The following is a 21,413-nucleotide window of genomic DNA, read 5'->3' on the forward strand; positions in this document are numbered from 1 at the left end:
ACAGAAAAGTGGAGTTCGAACCTTACTCTTGTAGCGCACCTAAAGCCCCAATAACAGATTCGCAATTTTGTGGCAACAGGACGCGAATTAGAACTCTCTCATTTACATTCCGAACATGCTAATATCTAGACCACACCTGATTCTGACTGCTAAAAGAAATATATACCAAGTTCTTGTTTAAAATGTTAGATTTTAAGTGTAACCAAAATCGACTTTACTAATTTCTCCAGTTTAAAACATTAGATTTTTAAGTTTAACCAGTATCAATAAACTCTACCAACTTCTCCAGTTTAAAACATTAGATTTTTAAGTTTAACCAGTATTAATAAACTTTACTCACTTCTCCAGTTTAAAACGTTAGATCTTTAAGTGTAACCAGTATTAATTAACTCTACTAATTTATCCAGTTTAAAACATTAGATCTTTAAGTAACCAGTATTAATTAACTCTACTAATTTCTCCAGTTTAAAACATTAGACCTTTAAGTGTAACCAGTATTAATTAACTCTACTAATTTATCCAGTTTAAAACATTAGATCTTTAAGTAACCAGTATTAATTAACCCTACTAATTTATCCAGTTTAAAACATTAGATCTTTAAATGTAACCAGTATTAATTAACTCTACTAATTTCATGCTTTAAGTTTAAATGAAAACCATTTACACTCCTCGTGTTGCTTTTAGCAGTCAATGTGTCGTTGACTTAAATTATATTTTCCTAAAAAATTATTTGAAAGTTCATTTAAACCTTGCCACAGGTTTCAGAAGTTACAAAAAAGGTAAATTTGTTATTGATTTTAACATTAACAATTTCTCTTTCACAAAAAACATAAACATAAAGAAATAAAGACCTTAAACCACGTAATAGATATTTCGCTTAAACTTATCGTTAAAAAATATTTGAAAGCTCGTCACATGTAGATCTGGGACAACGTAAGGGAAATCGACTCACAAAAGATAAATTGCGAACGGTTGAAGAAAAGCAGCGAGAGGAAAGCTTTCCTAGGATGGCACACGAAATGGAAATTTTATCACAAACATTGTTTCTAGGAATTTCTCGAAAAGTTTCCATCTCTTAAAGTGACAAGAGAAATTGAAACTTACAGAACCCAACAGATGAGATTCAAAAGTTAGCTTTTATCTATGACCCTTGGGATTGACCACAAAATTGGCAAATGGAAATAAAGAAGAATATCTTGCTTTGCATTTCAATGCGTTATAGTTGTTTTAAAACTGAGTTAAACTTTGAATAACTTCGAAACAATCACGTTTAACCAATGTGAGAAAATGAATCAAGGACAATGTGAAAACGTTTTACACTTAAAAAGAATAATGATTCAATACAAAGAATTATTCACGAATAATTTTAATAAATTTATTGATTCTGTTTCTCTTTTCATTTTTTAATATTTTATGTGCTGTTAATTAAACTTAAAATGTTTTGTTCTGAATGTTTAAATAAATTTAAGCTTGATAAATACTTAAAATACCTGTCCTTTATTTATCCTAATTTTCAAATTGTATGGACACAATTTAACATTTTTATAGATAGTTCTCTTATTATTTTGGCACCAAAACAAATAAGTAAAAAAGTGAGTCGTTCTAATTTTCTTTACTAAGACCATTCTCTAAACAAACAGAAAGACCTGAGATTTGAATAAGTAAAATATCGATAATTAATCTATTGAGTGTTCTTTAAAGGCAAAAAATTCTTCCATTCGCAATAAGAAAAGAATCTTTTCTTGGTAACAAGTTAAGCTTTTTATCACACTACCGTTATTTAAAAAGAAGACACGTCCAAATATAATATTATTATCCTGGCAGTCTTGTGCTGTTATTACCCTTGACGGCGCTTTACTCACTTTTGAATTATAGAGTAGGCTCAGGGTCTCGGGTTCCAATCCCCGTCACACCAAACATGCTCACCCTTTCAGCCGTGGGGGTGTTATAAACCTACGGTCAATCCCACAATTCGTTGGTAAAAAAGTAGCCCAAGAGTTGACGGTGGGTGGTGATGATTAGCTGCTCTCCCTCCAGCCTTATACTGCTAAATTAGGAACTGCTAGGGCAGATACTTCTCGTGTAGCTTTGCGCGAAATTCAAAATCAAACAAACAAACAAACAAACAAACCAGTAATTATAAATTAACTTACTCAAGTATCTTTGTAATTGCAACAGAACACATCTAATATACCACTAGTAACACATGCAAATACGAATCAAAGTGCGATACATTAAGTTATTGCTTGAGCCCTATAAATATAAAACAAAATTCCGTAAAAGCAATGAGGTGTCCGACCTTCAAAGACACATGAAAGTGGCTACCAATTTAGCAGAGACTTCAATATTTTTGACAGGCTTTTCAAAAACAACTGTCGCCACATCTACCAACAGTGTTAGCAAAAAGTACGTCATTAGTAAAACCTACGGTTACCAAACAGTGAGAGAACAGACTAAATGAAAAGTTGCTGTTGGAATGAAAATGTGTGATGTGGTCGAATGGGTCTCGTTTCACCACTTTCTTTAATAACAAAAAATTACCATATATAGTAACTGACCTTTCACATATTGTTTAACCAATCTCAAGCGGTGTAGATTATTTAAAGACGTGGAGAATGAGCTTGTGGCGAGAGTTACAATGTAACTTTCATCAGAAGTAAACTACATCAGCAAAGTAGAGAGCGTTTTCTTCATAACGTCCTCTCTATAACTCTGTTTTTCTATCCCGATAGTCAATACCATTAAAAGACAATAGCACACCAATCCATTGTGTTCTAATTGCTTAAATTAGTTCGGAAAAGGTGACAGAGGCCTCAATGATTTTCATTAGCTAGCTCATACATTTCTCAATCTGTATAAATGTCTTTGGTATGATCTTCGAAACAGAGCATATTCTACGAAGAATTGGTTACAATTAACCCAAACATTGTACTACGACTCATGTACTTCATTTAATAACGAAAAGATTACGCCTAACTAGAACATTGCAAGACATCTCATGTACTTTAGTGAACGAGGAATGAATTAAATAACCAAAACACTGTAAAACATATCGTGTACTTTATTCAACAAAGAATGCAAGATATTATAGCAGATAGTGTAACATCATTTAGCATCGGTTCTTTGAACAGCCAGTATATATAACTTCGCCAGTTCTCTTGATATAACATCGTATTTGTTTCATTTATCAGTAAACTACACTTTCAGAAAATTGAAACTGATATAGCAGTAGTGGTGAAGTCGATTAATCAACCTTTCTGGTGACTAACAATTTCTATATATATGTAATGGACATTGAACAGAACTTCTGTATCGAGATATGTTGAAGTTCTGCTCCATTTTGCTACCAAATAATGACGAAATTAACTGCTCATATATGTTGTAAAATTCTATGAAGTGTGAAACTCCTAAATATATTTAAAAGTTACTATAAAAGAAACGTATTTTACGGAACACCAAATAAGATACTACGTTAAAAAAGTAAATATTACGGAAACATTACTAGTCGTAATCAAGATAAGAACTAAGATGCATTTGCGCAGTTCATGAAATAAAAACAGAATATTTCACATTTTTTAACGAAAGCAACCTTCGAACTGGCACATACCTTAAGAAATACGTAGTTCCTTATTATGAATATAGTGGCAGTTACTTCTCAGTTGGCCCGACATGACCAGGTGGGTTAAGGCGTGCGACTCGTAATCTGAGGGTCGCGGGTTCGCATCCCCATCGCACCAAACATGCTCACTGTTTCAGCCGTGGGGCGTTATAATATGACGGTCAATCTCACTATTCGTTAGTAAAAGAGAAGCCCAAGAGTTGACGATGGGTGGTGATGCCTAGCTGCCTTCCCTCTAGTCTTACATTGCTAAATTAGGGACGGCTAGCACAGATAGCTCTCGAATAGCTTTGCGCGAACTTCCAAAAACATCCTTTTTAGTTGTTGAGCTTAAGAACTTCACCTTTTATCATCTGCGCTATAACCCGTGTTTTGTGTCATACACGCTTGTGTTCAGTATACACTATAACTCATAATCTTTATCAACTATAAATTTGAATACTGTACCTGTTAAGGATCAAATAAAGTATTCATTATAGTACAATATTGTTATCATATTAACATTTTATATTTTATACGACTCGCATCTTTGGACAATAAATTTCAAGGCCAGTGCATTTCAAGAATTCTATTCACTACAGTCTGGGTTCCGTGTCTACAATAGTACTTAAGATCGTACTTAATATAACTCGAGGCTTATGATCTTTGTAGTTCATGTTATTTGTTTAGTAGAAACTGTAGTGCGCCTTCTTTAGCATCTTGTTATCAGTGTATTGTTTGATCTGAAAAATACTTAATTTATTTGTACTCGAGATTTTACGAGATTTACGAATACTTATTTTCATGAGACGATTTATAGCACACGGTAATATCACTGAAATATTAGGACTAGTATACGAACAAAAGTTAAACAAATACTGTACTTATGCACTTCGTATAGAGGTAGACAGCTGAGAGAATACAAAAACAATCGGCGTATTTCCTTTTTGAATTAAAAACGGTTTTACAGCGTTGATTTGATGACAGCTCCTTCAATAAATCATAACTACATTATGTAGTAAACATAAATTATCAACATTGCAACATTAGACACTTCTCATTATTCATTCTATGGAAAAGAAGACTAATTAATGTTAATAGCTTCAAAGCGCAAGAATAGCATAGACTGTGCACTTTATGGTTTGTATCGGAATAATATGGTACAGTATGGAGTCCCCAGAACGTCTTTTGTAGGCCAAAACTAATGTTTCTATGAGTTTCTCTCTTTCTTAGTGTCGTATTTTCACATGCATACCACTAGAGAAGATAATTTTTACTTTGTTAACTTGATGACTAACAAACTAAAACCATAACATTCAGCTTTCAAATACTACAAAACGTTTGACTGAATTTCCATGATGACGAGAATCCCACTTGAAGTAAAATGTATTATAAAGACAGCTGGTATGGATATTAAAAACTTTAATGAAGATACAGTGCAGGTATGTTTTTTCTTATAACAAAGCCACATCGGACTATCTGCTGAGTCCACCGAGAGGAATCGAATCCCTGATTTTAGCTTTATAATCCGTAAACTTACCGCTGTACCAGCGGGGGACAATAAAATACAGCACAACATTTCGACCTTTTAAAGTCACCTACAAATTAACAAAAACAAGTTACCAGTTTATAAGAGTGTCTTTGTTAATCTGAAGATGACCTAAGAAGTTCGATACGTTGTTCTGTAGTTTATTTTAATAAAAGTTTTTAAAACACATACCACCGTCTTTCAAATATATTTTGATTGATCAGTAATTTTTGTTTGTTTGTTTCCGACACCTCTATTCACAAATAAGCAATTCAGCGTAAAGTTTAATACCAGTTCGTAGTTTTGTTTCCAATGTATGTGATCCACATAGTTTACATATAATCAGACTTTAGTTTCCCTTGGCAGCTCAGCAGAAAGTTTGAGCTTTTATAATGTTAAAAATGAGGTTTCAATATTTGAAGTGGGCAGAACATATGCAGTTTAGTATATCGGTTCGTGTTGCATAACAAACAAAATAATGTCGCTTTATTTAATATTTCAGTGCTTCAAATACACTTCCAGTTTGTCTAAATCATGGTAAAAATGCTTCGATTTTATCGTTTCTGCAATAATAACAACAAAAACGTTTAAAATCTTATAAAGGATTATAATAACGAATGATATTGTTCGAACATTGTAAACAACACAAAAATATATTTTGAAACAAGTGCTACAATATTATCCTACTAAACTGTATAGGCTTTTTGTTATATTACAATTTCTCTCAGAATTTTAATCAGGATATTACAATTTTCATGAAATTCTTGAGTTTGTTCTAAGATTAATTTAAATCGTTTGGTATAACGAATACTGCGAGAATCACTTAATACTTTAAAAAAGAAAACTTTTAAAACCATTCATGATAGAAAGTGATGTAAAATATATATGGCAGTTATCGGAATTTAAAAACTATTGATATTAAAAGTATCCACCACTGAAATAACTTCATTTACATTTTCCTATAGTTTTTTTTTCCATACGTTACGCCACTTTGAAAATATTTTACTATCAGGGTTATCTCACGTTAGGTCCTTCTACATAAAACACGCTTCTGTAAACAGTTATTCCGTTACTATGTAATCCTACGTTTTTGAAAACTACCTCTTACGCGATATTTTCGGATTTACGTATTTAAGTATATTTAAGAACAATGCTAATCCTCACACCTATTTAATTCTTTTCTATGATACAGGCGTAATGTAGTGTGAATTTGAGTCCCACTTCTAATACTGTTCAACCTTAACCTTTCCACCCGTTTTTATCCACTTTACCAAATAAGATTAGGAGCAATCGATTATACGTTTATTTATTTCAGACAGCTAAGAACTATGTAAGTAAATAAATGGTGAAATAATAAGTTTACGAATTTTTGTTAATTTGCACACACTTCATATTTTTTATGTTAAACCTTGTTTTTTACACGTTAAAGTATAAATCCTAATATTTCAACGTTTCTTCAAATAAATCTTTACAATTTGAAGTTTAAAAGTGTTGATAAAGCTCATATGTTAGAATAGGTAGCATTTATAAATATTTGCAGTAAAAGCACGAGACCTAGACAAAAGGGTGTTGTAGTAAATGAATCACTTAACAAGAATATTGAAACCTAGAGTTAATGAAATACCTGGAGTGAGTAAGATGTATCAGTAAGTTCTGAATGATTTTTTATATCGACTCTCATAGAAGCTTAGTTAGAGCATGATAGTCACAGTAAACTTAACAAATAGGTGGTGATTGGGTGCTATACCGATTTATTTAGACAACTTAATGGGACTCTTCATAATAGTATAATTGGTTAACTGGGCTAAAAATTAATGCCTTTCTTCCATAATGGGGACTGTAATGCTAACTTCAAGATGTAAGTTTTAACTTACTTACTTTCAAATAGTAATACCTTATATTTCTCATTTTTATTTAACAATTTATTTTTTCTTCTTTAATTTGGAGAGCAGGCACTTTCCCACAACTGTCTTCAGGTAGTGAATAATGACCTAGATGTGAGACGTTGCGGGTTTCAGCACCCACATCTCGCTCTCCTAATTTTTATATCTGTTGCTACTTTTCTATTTTATTTCTTTATGTAAAACTGTGTATACCCACCGTAATGTTAGTCCTACTTCTTCAGTCACCTCTATAACCTAGGGTACATCTTGTATCCCACATTATAGCTTGTACCCTAGGATCTTGTTAACTATTGCAGAGTTTTTTCTTTATTATTTTATTTTTATTTTGGCTTATTATTAGGTTATTATAAACATTTATATATGTATAGTAAACTCTATGTAACATATTTCCTGAATGAATTGTAGTTTTGTAAAATAGTGACACTCAAAGTTATTTAAAATTAAGATTTAAATAATCAATAAAATGTTATATTTCCTAACATTATAACAACATGCCTACTGTTAACCCAAATCACTTGATTTCAAACACCTCCCTTTGAGTCTCTACTCCGTAAACAACGTGACTAGCCCCCCAGTGGCTCAGCGGTATGTCTGCGGACTTACAACGCTAAAATCCGGGTTTCAATACCCGTGGTGGGCAGAGCACAGATAGCCCATTGTGTAGCTTTGTGCTTAATTCAAAACAACAACAACAACGTGACTATTTGAAAAAACTCTCACTGCGTGATATCACGAGAAATCTTGTTGCTGACAAACGAAAGTAGCCTCTACATTGAGAGTCGGTATAGAAAATCACTTAGAACTTGGTTGATCTATCATTGATAGAGTGTGGACTAACAAGCAACTCACTACCGAAGTAGGAAGGCGTTAAACGTATTGTCACGTCATCCATTCTCTTTCTTCTTTTCAAACTATTCTCTTTGATTCTCAAACCATTACGTAAGAAATTGCACAAAAATATTAATGTTAATGTTTGTTATTTCTTACTTTATATGAGACAATCTGCGTTACCAGTACTTTGTTGGTGTTACGAACTTTCAAAAATGTGATGGTAGATGTTAACTTCCACACAAGTTATTTATAACATAACACATTATTACAGTATTTATTAGCTCACCGAAAGTTTTCCATAAGCATTAAGAAGTCACTATCTACATACTTAAAATCTGGTATACAATGTGTGATGGTAAGGGTGACTTTGTAGGAAGAGGTAGCAGGCAAAGTCATGACGATAGATGTGGTTTATATTATCTGATTTTAACACCAAGCTCTTAATGTCTTTCCACAGTGTTTTATGTAATTACTTAATTGATGGTCATTGGCCAGTGAAGTATTTTATGGACCAAAGTTAAAAGATTACAGATCAAAGTTGGACGCTTAAAAAAACAACTTTGTGTATCAGCCTAATGGTGGCTGTTGAAGTATAACTTTCAGCTGCATTTATATATTGTTGCAATATTGGCATCCATTTGTTTTCATTGCGTTTCTCCGTAAAAATCTTCTTTCACACACTTGTGAGATATATAAGACGTTTGTGTATCCTCCTCCACATTGTGTGTATGTTGTGTTATAGAAAATTTATTTTTTATCATGATATAAGGATGTGGCGCCATCTATGAGTATAGTTATTGCACACTCATTCACAATAATAATGGAAATTGTGGGCATTGTTAACCCCTAATAACATGCTACTTGTTCCAACCTATCATCCTACAAAGTTTGGTTGAGATTGGCTTGGTAATCTATGCGTAATTAGATAACGGACAAGCAGACAGATACATATTTTGTCCTTTATATATAAAGCACAAGTATATATATATATAAATCACTCTGGCAAACACTTTATGGTAACTGCACACATAATGTCTATATCGAAAACAGTACCCATATTGTTTACATTGGTGTAACATAAAACAGGGTGTTTATATCGATGTGGAATAAGATTTTAATACACTATGCGGGATGTCTGTATTGGAGAGAAGTACATTTTCTGATACTGTCACTAGTGTGTCTATGGAAGTGCTACAAAAAATTCATGTATACAGCACCTGATGTATTTATATAGGAGCTACATACGTCAGGTGATAACAGAGCCCATAGTGTCATTACACAATGTAACAAAATTTTTACTTTTTCTTGTTTCTGGGGCAGAAAGTGTTATTTCTCAATTGCTTAAGCCTAGAGTAAATAGAAAAGTCCTATTTTTCTCTTCAAACTTTGCTTTTGTGACCTGGGTAACGAAATTTTCAAACTTACCCATTTTTCAGAAAATTCCAGGTAGATTTAGTGCTGAGTAGCTGATAGAGAATTTTCTCGAACTAACAAGAATTTTAAAGAGCTTTCTAGAATGTTGTAGAACTTATGAGGATTTTCAAAAACCTTGTAGAATTTTCTAGAACTTTCCATAGTAATATATATACAGGGGCTCACCACTCACCACTTCAGTTTAGCTCTAGCTGCCAAAGTGAGCACAGACATATCTGATTTTATGAGAGAAGACATCAAGAAGCTGCAAGCATTCACCAGACGCATTCTGCTATGTATGTGGCCAAATTATCAAGACAAGAGCGAAAAAGAACTCTGTGACAGCATCTGCTAAAATGTGTGAAGCATACATTGTGGACCTTCAGAAGGTGTTGTTCCCATCATTGCACATAAAACTGGCTCTCATGAAACAATTTATCACAACTCTTGATAAGGAGTCTGCAGCCTTCAAGTACCTTCAAAACTTCTTCCATAAGCTGTCTGAGGCAAAGGTCAAAGCTGGTGTCTTCGTTGGACTACAAATAAAGAAGATCCTGGAGTGCACAGAATTCCCCAAGAAGTTCAGTAGGAAGGGATAAAAAGCTGAAGCAGTTTTGTTGCAATGGTTCGGGGCTTTTTGGGCAATCACAAAACAGAAAATTATGTGGAACTGGTTGAGGCTCTGACGAAGAACTACGACAAAATGGGCTGCAGGATGTCCTTGAAAGTCCATACCCTTGACGCTCACCTTGATAAATTCAAGAACATGAGATCATACTCAAAGGAGCAAGGCGAGCGCTTCCACCAATATATAAAGGACTTTGAACGCCGCTACCAAGAACCGTATAACGAAAACATGATGGAAGACTATATTTGGAGGCTGATATGTGAAAGTGATTTACATTACAGTCACAAATCTCGAAAAACTACTCACTTCTAAACATTTTTGCATATCTTTAGTATAAATACATGTAAATCCTGATTCATATGTTGTTTTATTCAGTCCTTATGCAAATGAAAATGTGCAAAGTTTCCCGTTTTTGCATAGAAAATAGGTTAATTTCTAAATTTCATTATCCAGGTCACAAAAGCAAAGTTTGAAGGGAATGATGGCCATTTTCTGTACTTTTACAACATAAGCAATTACGAAATAACACATACTATCCAGGAACAAAATTTGTGTTACATAGAGTAATAGAAGCTGAGATAAATTTATCTGTTATGTGTTATGTTTTAGTAAATTTAATAAAGGTTTTTGTGTATGTAAGAATATAGCACTATATATTTAAGTTGTTTGTTTTTATGAAGTTGAGAGCAAGACTGAAAAATGGACTATCTGTGCTATGCCTACTCTTGGTATCGACACGCAATTTCTAGCGTTGAACGTCCGCAGCCACACCGTTGTGTCACTAGGTGCGTGAATGTAATTAACGTTAACTTGCTTCAAAATAAATAAAAACTCAAATGAAGCAATAATGGAGAGTGAATATGATTGTGAGCCTACCATTAACATGCCCCTTGTTCCAAACTATCGTCCTACAAAGTTTGAATGAGATTGGCCCAGCTACCTAAGAGGTAGTTATATAACAGACAGACAAACAGCCACACAGATTTTTTGCTTTTCATAAAGAGATTATATATATTTCAATTATTCTTTAATTATTTGTTTATTTATTTTATTATATAGACTGGTGCAGCAAAATGGCACTAACATAGTATTGTACATAGTACTCGAAATTTCATTTCTATTTGAAGTTAAATTTTGTAAACATAATATCCCCATTTTCATAACAAAACACGTTTTCAGTCTTGAACAGTTGGCTATCCATTTAATTACAAAATACTTAATCAGTAAATGCAAAATGTGAGTCTATAAATCGAGTTGGTGTAAACTAGACAAAGCTTTCGTCTTAGTCTGCTCTAACCTTTCATCTCTCCTCAATAAATAAACCAAAAATTAATTTGATCACATGGATTCATATTTAATTTTTGTACATAATTTGCAAAATTAAATAAGTAATTATATTTTTATAGTTAATACTTGTTACACAGTTAGTTATCACAATTGCTTCAAGAGCTTTAAATAATTGCCTCTTTTTTTTCGTTAAAGCTCACACAGGCAGCTTCAATTACTTTGAAACACAATTTAACAAGACAAATTTTCCTTCTCTACTTTGTTATCACAATACATTCTATTACAATTCCACTTTATGCTCTTTATGGCTAAACTCATAATCATGCAGACTAGATCTTTCTAATTTTCAAACTAAATTTTCTGCGTGTATTGATACACCTACAAAGATATAGAACGCTCCAAACACTTCTGGACATTATGATGTAACAACGCCTAATTAAATAAACAAGAAAAACTAAGAAAGGTGCAGTAACATGACGCAATAGTATAATAATCGCTAATTCGCAACAACTGAGCCATACAACGTATAATTCATAATCATTTACTTAAAAAACTTGCGATAAACTGTCGCTTCTAAAAATAACTATATTTAACCCGCAAAATATGTAAACTATCTAATTTACAACACTCGCATCAAACGTATACTGAACCAGTCGTGTATATCTAATATTAACATTTTTAGATGGGTGCTTGTTTGTTTTGTATTTCGCACAAAGCTACTCGAGGGCTATTTGTGCTAGCCGTCCGTAATTTAGCAGTGTAAGACTAGAGGAAAGGCAGCTAGTCGTCACCACACACCGCCAACTCTTGAGCTACTCTTTTATCAACGAATAGTGGGATTGACCAACACATTATAACGCCCACACGGCTGGGAGGGCGAGCACGTTTGGTGCGACCGGAATTCGAATCCGCGACCCTCGGATAATTAATCGAACGACTTAACACACCTGGCCATGCGGAGCTCAGTATAAGAGATAAGATTTAAGAAATCTAAACTGGTTGGTATCACAGGATATTTAAAAGATTATAGAATATCAAGAAAGTTGGTGAAACATGAACTTAGAACGTGGAAAAGGATGCATGAGAAAAAGTTGGGTGAAATGTAAAAATTAACAGTAAGGATTTATTTAAATACATTAAGAGTAAACAAATAGATGGGATGAAGGTAGGACTCTTGAAGGATGATAAATTAAGGCTCGTATCTAATGATTATGAGATGGTTGGGTTATTATTAAATTTTGTTTTTTCTTCGGTTTTTACTAAAAAAAGTTAAATGTTATTCTACATCTTTGACAGTTGATAGATGGAAGAGAGATTGAACAAAACGATTGCATTAATTCTGAGTTGATTAAGATAAAAATTGGGAAGTTTCGAGAACGATAAGACTCTTGGGCTAGATGATATTTCTCAAAAGGTTTTGAAGAAAGTTAAAAATTAGATATGTGAACCACTTATTACTATTTTTTTCTCAGTCCTTGGATAGTGGGCATGTATAAAATAAATGGAAGTTAGTTAATATAACTCCTCTTCCAAGAGAGGTGATAAAATCTGTCCCAGTAATTATAGACCTACTAGTCTTACATCATTTGTGAGAGAACTTTTGGAAAATCCGGTAAAATATGCTTTGTAAAGTCGTTTATCGAAGTTTAGAATTTTATTGGTTATTCAACACAGTATTACTAAGGTTGTTTTGTTGTTGATTTTATAATTAAGCACAAAGCTACACAAATGATTATCTGTGCTCTGCCCGCCACTGGTATCGAAACCCAAATTCTAGCATTGTAAGTCCGCAGACATGCTGCTGTGTCACTGGGTAGTGTTAATAAGGGAATATGTTGCCTTACAAATTTTGTTTACGTTCTTTAAAAATGTTACTGATTATATAGATGAGGGTAAAAGTGCATATCTGATGTATACGGATTTTTAGAAAGCACTTGACAAGATACCACATGAAAGGCTTGTGAAATAAACACATGGAGGATAATTTAGCAAATTGGATAGAAGAGTGGTTAGATGGAAGAAATCAGAGAGTCGTCACAAATGGAGTTTAGCCAAACTGGATTAATGTCACAAGTGGTGACCTTAGGACTTAGTATTGGGATATTTTTTATTTACATCAATGACATAGATGAATTAATAATCAATAAATTACCCAAATTTTCTGGTTATATTAAGGTTTTGGCTGTTGCTGGTTGTGAGAAAAATGCTGCTGATTTACAAATAAATTTAGCTTATTTAGTGAGTTGGACAAATAAACGACAGATGGGTTTTAATTATAATTAATGCAAGATAATACGTAGGGGTTATCATAATTATAGGTAGAATTTAGATCGGAATAAGTTTAGCATTGTCATGAAAGAAAGGGATCTCAGTGTAATAGTTAGTTGATCAGTCTCTTAAGCCATTCAAGCAGTGTCCTGCTGCTAGTGTTAGAGGAAGTAGGACTGACTAGACCAAGTTTGAAATACTATGTTCAGTCCTGGGCTCTTTACTCTAGGAAATACATTGAAATGTTAGGAATGTGTCAGAGAAAAGGTTCTAGAATGGTGCCTGGATGAAAGAATTGTCATATGAGGAGGGATTGAAATCTTTCAGATTGTTTTCTTTTGTATAAACGCCTTGTTTGTTTCTTGAAATTAGCACAAAGCTACTCAAGGGATATCTGCGCTTTGTGATACCAGCACCCACCATGACTACATTCACACGAAGGATGTGTGACATACACTGTTTTGATAACAATACCAGCGTGTTCTCATTACATTTCATATTACCATTACTAATTTTGTCAATATAAATGTGACAGTAATTTTATGACAGTATCGTTTAGTGTGTTTATAGTATTGTTTTATATATCATGTGATAAGGAAACCCAGTTTGTCCGTATCGGTGTCATATACACTTTGTGATAACGGCACTCAGTCTCTCCTTATCGTTGTAAAATATATTTTGAAATAACAGTTTTTACAATGTAATTATTGTTGTAACATACACTTTGTGCCAACGAAACCAGGTTTTTCTGTAAACATGAGTAGAGTTTATGATAACGGCGCCCTATTGTGTTTTTATCAATGTGATACACACGTTGTGATAACAACACCTACTCTAGCTAAATCAGAGTGGCATAAATTTTAATATCAACATTTAATTTGTCTTTATCGGTGTGACATAGATTTTGTTGAACAAAATTTGTACTATCAACAGTCATTGTTGGTATGTCCGTGTAACATTCCACATTTGAGGTCACAAAAAATCCAGCATACTTATGTTCATCTGATTGAAATCAACATTTTGGTAACAGTAGCGCAGGTATTATACAGATTTGGCACCCAGTTTGTTATAACGTTAACAAGTATGTCTACATCAATCTTACATTAATTTTTGCCTTCTTGCCCTTTCAGCCGTGGGGGCCGTAATCCGAGGGTCGCGGGTTTGAATCCCGGTCCCACCAAACATGCTCGCCCTTTCAGCCGTGGGGACTTTATAATGTGATGGTCAATCCCACTATTCGTTGTTAAAAGAGTAGCCCAAGAGTTGGTGGTGGGTGGTGATGACTAGCTGCCTTCCCTCTAATCTTACACTGCTAAATTAGGGACGGCTAGCGCAGATAGCCCTCGAGTAGCTTTGCGCGAAATTCAAAACAAACAAACTTTATTTGCTTTATTTTTTATCATTTTAGCTGTTGTGACTTCACTCATTCAGGCTGAAAGACTTGCTTTTTTTAGTTCTTATAAATGATACCAAACTGAACCGAAATTAACGTTTTGGATAAAGAATTCGTGATAACAACAAAATGAACGAAAATATTGTGTTATATATCCTTATCTTAATTCTGGCTTTTAAATGATCTTAATAAAAATAGATAATAATTACACTATTTGTTTGTAATTACGTTTCGTAATAACAACACAGAATATTTAAGTCGGTCTAGTATACAATTTGTAGCAAAAGCATCAAATAAGTAGCATGCTTGTTTTCGTAACAGTATTAAGAATATCTATACCACTGTGGTGTCTACTTAATGATAACAGCACCCGATGTGTCTACATCTGCCTGGATTACACTTCGTGATAACAACATTAAAGGTCTTTTCTTGTTTGTTGCATATACTGTGAGATAACGTCACCTGTGGTTTTGGTTTCGCACCCAATGTGTCTAAAATCGGTGCGACAAACAATTTTTCTTCATCAATGCGATTTACTTTATAAAATAACGGCAAACTTTGTGTTCACATCGGTGGCGACAAACATTTTACCGTAACACTTAGTTTGTCTACACTTCTGTCATACATATTGTGTAATAATATCCACGTGTCACTCATTTTTAATAACACTCAATGACTAATATATAGATTATATTTTCTAAAACAATAATCGATGTGTTTAACAGTATTCGGCACAAAGTTTTCCACGTATATTTTGTAATAACGACATACAGTTTGCCCGTACCGGCGTAACATCAATTTTGTGAAAACAACATCTAGTTTCTTAATGTCACTGTTACGTAATTTTTGTGACAACACCACCCAATGTCTATATCGGTGTGAAATACATTTTGTAATCCTAGCATTCAACAAGTCTACATCGGCATGACATACTTTAACAATAACAATTACACTGAAGGCATCTATATGAATGTTACATAGATTTTACGATAACAGCGACCAGCGTTTTTATTATATATAAATATATACGTGTCTGTGTCTGAATGAACTGATATATAAACAGATAATGCGTATGGATTAAAAGATGTATAAGATGAAATTTGTAGTGAAATATTTCAAGTTTTAAGTGATCTTTTTCCGTAAAAAGCAAAAGGATTCTTAGTTTAATACATGACGAGGTGGCTAGGTCGCTCGACTCGCAATCTGCGGGTCGCGGGTTTGAGTTTCTGTCCCACCAAACATGCTCACCCTTTCAGTCGTAGAGTCGTTATAATGTCACGTTCAATCCAACTATTAATTGGTAAAAAGTAGTCTTTCACTGCTAAATTAGAAATGGCTATCTCAGTTAACCCTCGTGTACCTTTGTAAATCAGATTATTATTCTAAAGATGGATCTGGTATGGGTACTAAACTTTAATGAAAATGAAGTACAGAACAACATTTTGACCTTCTTAGGTCATCTTCAGGTTAACAAAGATATAACGATGACCTAAGAAGGTCGAAACTTTGTTCTGTACTTTAATTAAAGTTTCAATACCAATACCAGTCGTCTTTATAATACGTTTTTACTTCAAGTGAGGTTCTCGTCATCATAAGCGAAACCAGTTTAGTACATTAAGTAAGGAAAGAATTTTCAGTAGTTGGAAACCTTAAAAAAAAAGGTTGAAATTGTAATATTCTACCGTTAGGCTTCAGGTGGAAGGTTTAAACTATCATACAGTTTAATTCATTTACTTTGTTGTTTTATCATGAACTGTTATCTCCCATGATTTAAGTATTTTGTATTAAACATATATTTAAAAAAATATATAAACATGTTAGTGCCGTCCTGAACCTTCAATGACAAAAAGTATTTTACAAAAACCTCTATTTTGATTTTATTTATTAACGTTATTGATTTCCCACACTTAAGGTTGAAATATATCTAACGATTTCTTCACTGGTATCATTTTGAAAGTCAAATAAAGTCGGCTAATTCAAATAATAAACGAATCTTTCGTTGTATTTTAGAAGTATTTGTTTTTGTTTCTGAGATAAATATTTGTACGGAAATTTATCAGATTAAAACATACACACAATATTAATAAGTATAAGCTCATTAAATAATATTTACAATTCACAGCAGAAATGTTCGTACATTTATTCTCAGTTAGACGAGATACCATACACAATTTAATTACTGTTCGAAATTGTCAGGCCTCCAGCCTTTGCTACCTCAGAAGCTAATCTACTTGAAACCTGTCTGCTGTACCATTTAAAGATTTTACTGCACTTATGTTAACATTGCACTATAGATCACTCTAACGTGTAAAAATTTAGGAAATAAAAATACGCAGAAAAAATCTTTTTTCTAGGCTTTGAACTTTTCCAGAGGAATTTGAGTATATTATTTCAAAAGAAATAAATTACAGAATTATCTAAAGTTGTTCCAATAACGGTGTTCAAGATGGTCAAAGAACAGTGATATATAGTGAAGTGGATGTTTTATTGAAATCTCTGTAACGAAAACTAAAATGAACCATTTGTAAGTTGACTGAGCATCTTTTTTGTTAATAAGCAGTTTTTATGTGGACACTATATTTGTCATTCGCATTAATTACGATCTTAGAGAAATTTAAATAGACGACCACGTCAAACTCGAAAAAAGTATTGAAACATACAATATTTGATTGTCACCTTTGAACTTAACATTCACGCATATTTGTAGCTCTCTTGTGATAAGGCCACAATAATCTTGTGAGAAGCAAAGATATATAAAGTGATATTTAACACTAATATTTTTCATGTTCATAACAAACAAAAGTCATACGAAGTGTAAGAGTAAAACGTATTTAACAATATCTAAATTGATTCAGAAGTTCGAAGACTTTAAAAAGAAAGGATAGAAATATGGTTTTATGATTGTATTCTGTTTTAATATCAGAAAAATATAGTGTGAAGGATATTCGAACTTAAAATAGGGTCTTATTTCGTAGTTGGGTAAGTTGTTTCAAAAAGCCTATACAATACTTCCCTTTTCTCTTAACGAATAGAGTCTACACCTGTTATTCAGATAGCTACAAATAACAAACAGTTTTTATGATAACATCAGAAAAATAATTCTTTCCTCGTTATCGTTTTAGTTTTATCTTGTTCTTCAGGAAAAAATAATAAATGCTTGTCATTTTAAAATCGTGCTATGTTTGGGCTATTAGTATATTAATGATACTAGCATAAAAACCTAAACATTTGAAACAAAGACTGTTTTGAAAACTCATAACTTACTGTATTTATAATACTTTCATCTTTTAGTACTTTATGTCAGAATTTATAATAACAAAAAATCACAAGTTGATTGTCAACGACATTTCTTATAGAAGACTGAATTTAGAAGTAAAATTTGAAGTAACGTCAACGAGATACCCTTCACTTTTCTTCAAATCAAAATAAATAACTCGATAACTAAATTATGCTACTCACCGAAAGGCGGTAAGAAGAAAGACTAAAATTAATATACTTGAATTATAATTTAAGATGTGAGTTTTACTATGTAGTGAGCCGTAACTAGATATCAGTGTTTAAATGTTTTGTTTTTTTATATTTTTTGAAAGTGATTTTTTCAGCATACACTTTTCGGTGCTGAGAATGCTAAATATCTACTGAACATTTTAACCTGCTTTAAAAATATACCTACAAAAACTAAGATAAATTATTACATTAACAGGTAGGATCCAATAAAATTAACAAACATAAAACACATCTTAACATCATTAATCTATACCAATACATTTTGGTTTGAATTGTTTGTTTTTTTTTAATTTCGCGCAAAGCTACACGAGGGCTGTCTGCGCTAGTCGTCCCTAATTTAGCTGTGTAAGACTAGAGGGAAGGCAGGTAGTCATCACCACCCACCGCCAACTCTTGGGTTACTCTTTTACCAACGAATAGTGGGATTGACCGCACATTATAACGCCCCCACGGCTGAAAGAGAGAGCATGTTTGGTATGATGGGAATTCGAACCAGGGTCCCTCAGATTACGAATTGATGCCTTAACTACCTTGCCAGGCCGGGCTCAATTCGAATTTATAAATTTTATAAAATGAATTATTGGTACGACAGGTGATAAAAAATATGTGAGATTTAAAGATACAAAAAGCTTATTTCTTGTCCTCTCCAAGTGTAATAAGCCCTAGAACATTTCAGAAAGATCTTCTACATTTCTAAAAACATTTCAAAAATAGACAGACGCCTGGTCCATTACATTAGCAACAACTGAACAACTTCATAACTAAAACAACGAGCTCTAGAACACTGAATAGTATAATTTATTCATCTGCACTAACGTCATAGAGTTCAACGAATAAATAACGTACAGTTGCTCATTAGCTAGATTTTAACTTTTTCAGAAATCTGCTCAATGAGCTATCAACCTCTTAGGCCGCTAATAACGCAACCTGTTAGTTTGGTGTTCGTGTTTAAAGAAAAATGAACAAAATGCACGTTCTGTATTCTTGGTGATGTAAAAATATGAAAAGCATATCTTAATTTGTGTAGTTCGTGGCGGTATATCATCAGAACTTCAGAACACAGCAACAGCTGTAATAATGATTATTATGTCATTATGCAATGAATTTAACAGAACCACAGATCCGCAGAAAAATGCATTTAAGGAAGCGCTGAAAGAAGATTAAAAGCCAGAAAATTAAATAAAACAAAAGTAACTTCAATTTAGTGTAAATGGCTGCTTAGATATTTATATGTAACAATGAAAACGGTCGAGCGATTTATGCAATATATTGAGTGTTCTTTTGAATATACCATAACCATTTCAAAAATACACTGAATCTAAAAGAAGCGCTGTCTTACTTTAATTGCTAAAGGCATATAAAATACAGTGTGTTTCTGTACTCGTATGAACGGAACAAACATTTGCAAAGCTTATAGGCTAACAGTTGAGTTTGTTTTAAATTTCGCGCAAAGCCGTCCCATATTTAACAGTATAAGACTAGAGAGAAGGCAGCTAATTATCACAACCCACCGCCAACTCTTGGGCTACTCTTTGACCAAGGAATAATGGGATTGATCGCATATTATAACGCCCTCAGGGCTGAGAGAGCGAGCATGTTTGGTGTGACGGGAATCCGAACCCGCAATCCTCAGATTTCGAGTCGAGTGCTTTAACCACCTGGCCATGGCGGGCTTTATAAGTAACAGAGCCTCACTGTTAAACAAATTTCCTCAAAAAAAAAATTTTTTTCACTTGATAACAGGTTTTTTTTGTAACATTGGTTATTGAGTTTTTAAACAGGATTTTTTTCTATTAGTAATCAACTATTTCCCACTGATAGATAGTTTTATATTTCTGCAACTAAAATACAAATATTTTTTTCTCCGTGAAAAACTATCATTAATACTTGTCTGCCACGGCAGGTTTTTTCTTCTTCTTTCCAGCGAATTTCCTTAATATTTTAAATATATTTATATTTTTAGAAACGCAAAAAGCAGTATTTACAAGATTCTTAATTATTTTTATTTACTTCTTAATCAAAATTTATACACACATACATTTCAATTTCGTTCCAAAATCTCAAGTTTAACCATCATGTAATAGAACCAACAAAATTTGGAAGAGTCGTCTTAGACAGCACTTTCAGGTGTGGAACATTAAACACACTGTCAGAGAAGCTCCTTGACTGGTGGTTATTCTTTTCTGTTTCTTACTTCCTTCTCCTCTTCAGTTCTGAAAAGAAAAGAAATAGTTCTACATCTCTCTTTGAGATACAAATGTCGAATTTTAAATGCGCGCAGGAAAGGAAAACAAATATAAATCACATAAATCTGAAACAGAATAGTTGTATTTAAATTAACGTTGTTTTTTAGTATCTATTTCTAGAAACTAGAAAGCTAAAATGAATGAAATTATACGCAATCTCGCCATTAACAAAAAAAAACACAATAAAACAACATGTTAAATTGGACTGAAAGCTAATAGTTATATGTTTTATCTCAAGTTGCTTATGAGTAAAATATACTCGCATTGTTGTTTCTAGTTCCTGCCAATAAAGTTTTCCATGGAAAGCAATTTGTATACATCACGAATTTCCCTTGCCAAAGTTGAGTATAAGAACTCAGCTATAAGTTGTCAGCTATCTTATCCATTCATCTCATAAAATTTAGACAAAGCTTGTAATGTCTTGTTTGCTCTGCCGTTACACAATATAACTGTTTTCTACCACGGCAACTACTCATACAGTTCCATCGACGAGCTTCAGTAATAGAGTTAGGTTTAACAAGTATAGCAGAAATATCCAATGTTTTCGACAACGTCCGTGAGTAAGCTGTTTGTAAAGCAGAATCATTAAGTTTAGCGGATTTACTTTACGTGCAGACAAGTACAGCAGTTGTAGACGCGCCACTAACTTAATGATGATGAGTTTCTGTCTGCTGAACAGGATGACTCCAGCGATTTTCTCTGATCGAAAGACTTTACACACAAATATAGTATGTTCATATAAATACACTTCGCTCTTTTCTAAAATTGTAGTTAATGATATCAAATTAGTCATAGCTTTCGAAAAGAAAA

At 33.0% G+C, this 21,413-nt stretch overlaps 1 long non-coding RNA gene across 1 annotated transcript; it reads right to left on the bottom strand.

Moving 5' to 3' along the window:
- Positions 1 to 20,337: 20,337 nt before the first annotated feature.
- On the bottom strand, positions 20,338 to 21,164 carry LOC143231522 (uncharacterized). The gene is made up of 2 exons (XR_013016964.1): positions 20,867 to 21,164; positions 20,338 to 20,570 (listed from the first exon to the last, which is right to left on the bottom strand). It is a non-coding gene; the product is annotated as an uncharacterized LOC143231522 (long non-coding RNA).
- Positions 21,165 to 21,413: the final 249 nt, after the last annotated feature.

This window comes from Tachypleus tridentatus, chromosome 11 (genome assembly GCF_004210375.1).
Source record: "Tachypleus tridentatus isolate NWPU-2018 chromosome 11, ASM421037v1, whole genome shotgun sequence".
NCBI lineage: Eukaryota > Metazoa > Arthropoda > Merostomata > Xiphosura > Limulidae > Tachypleus > Tachypleus tridentatus.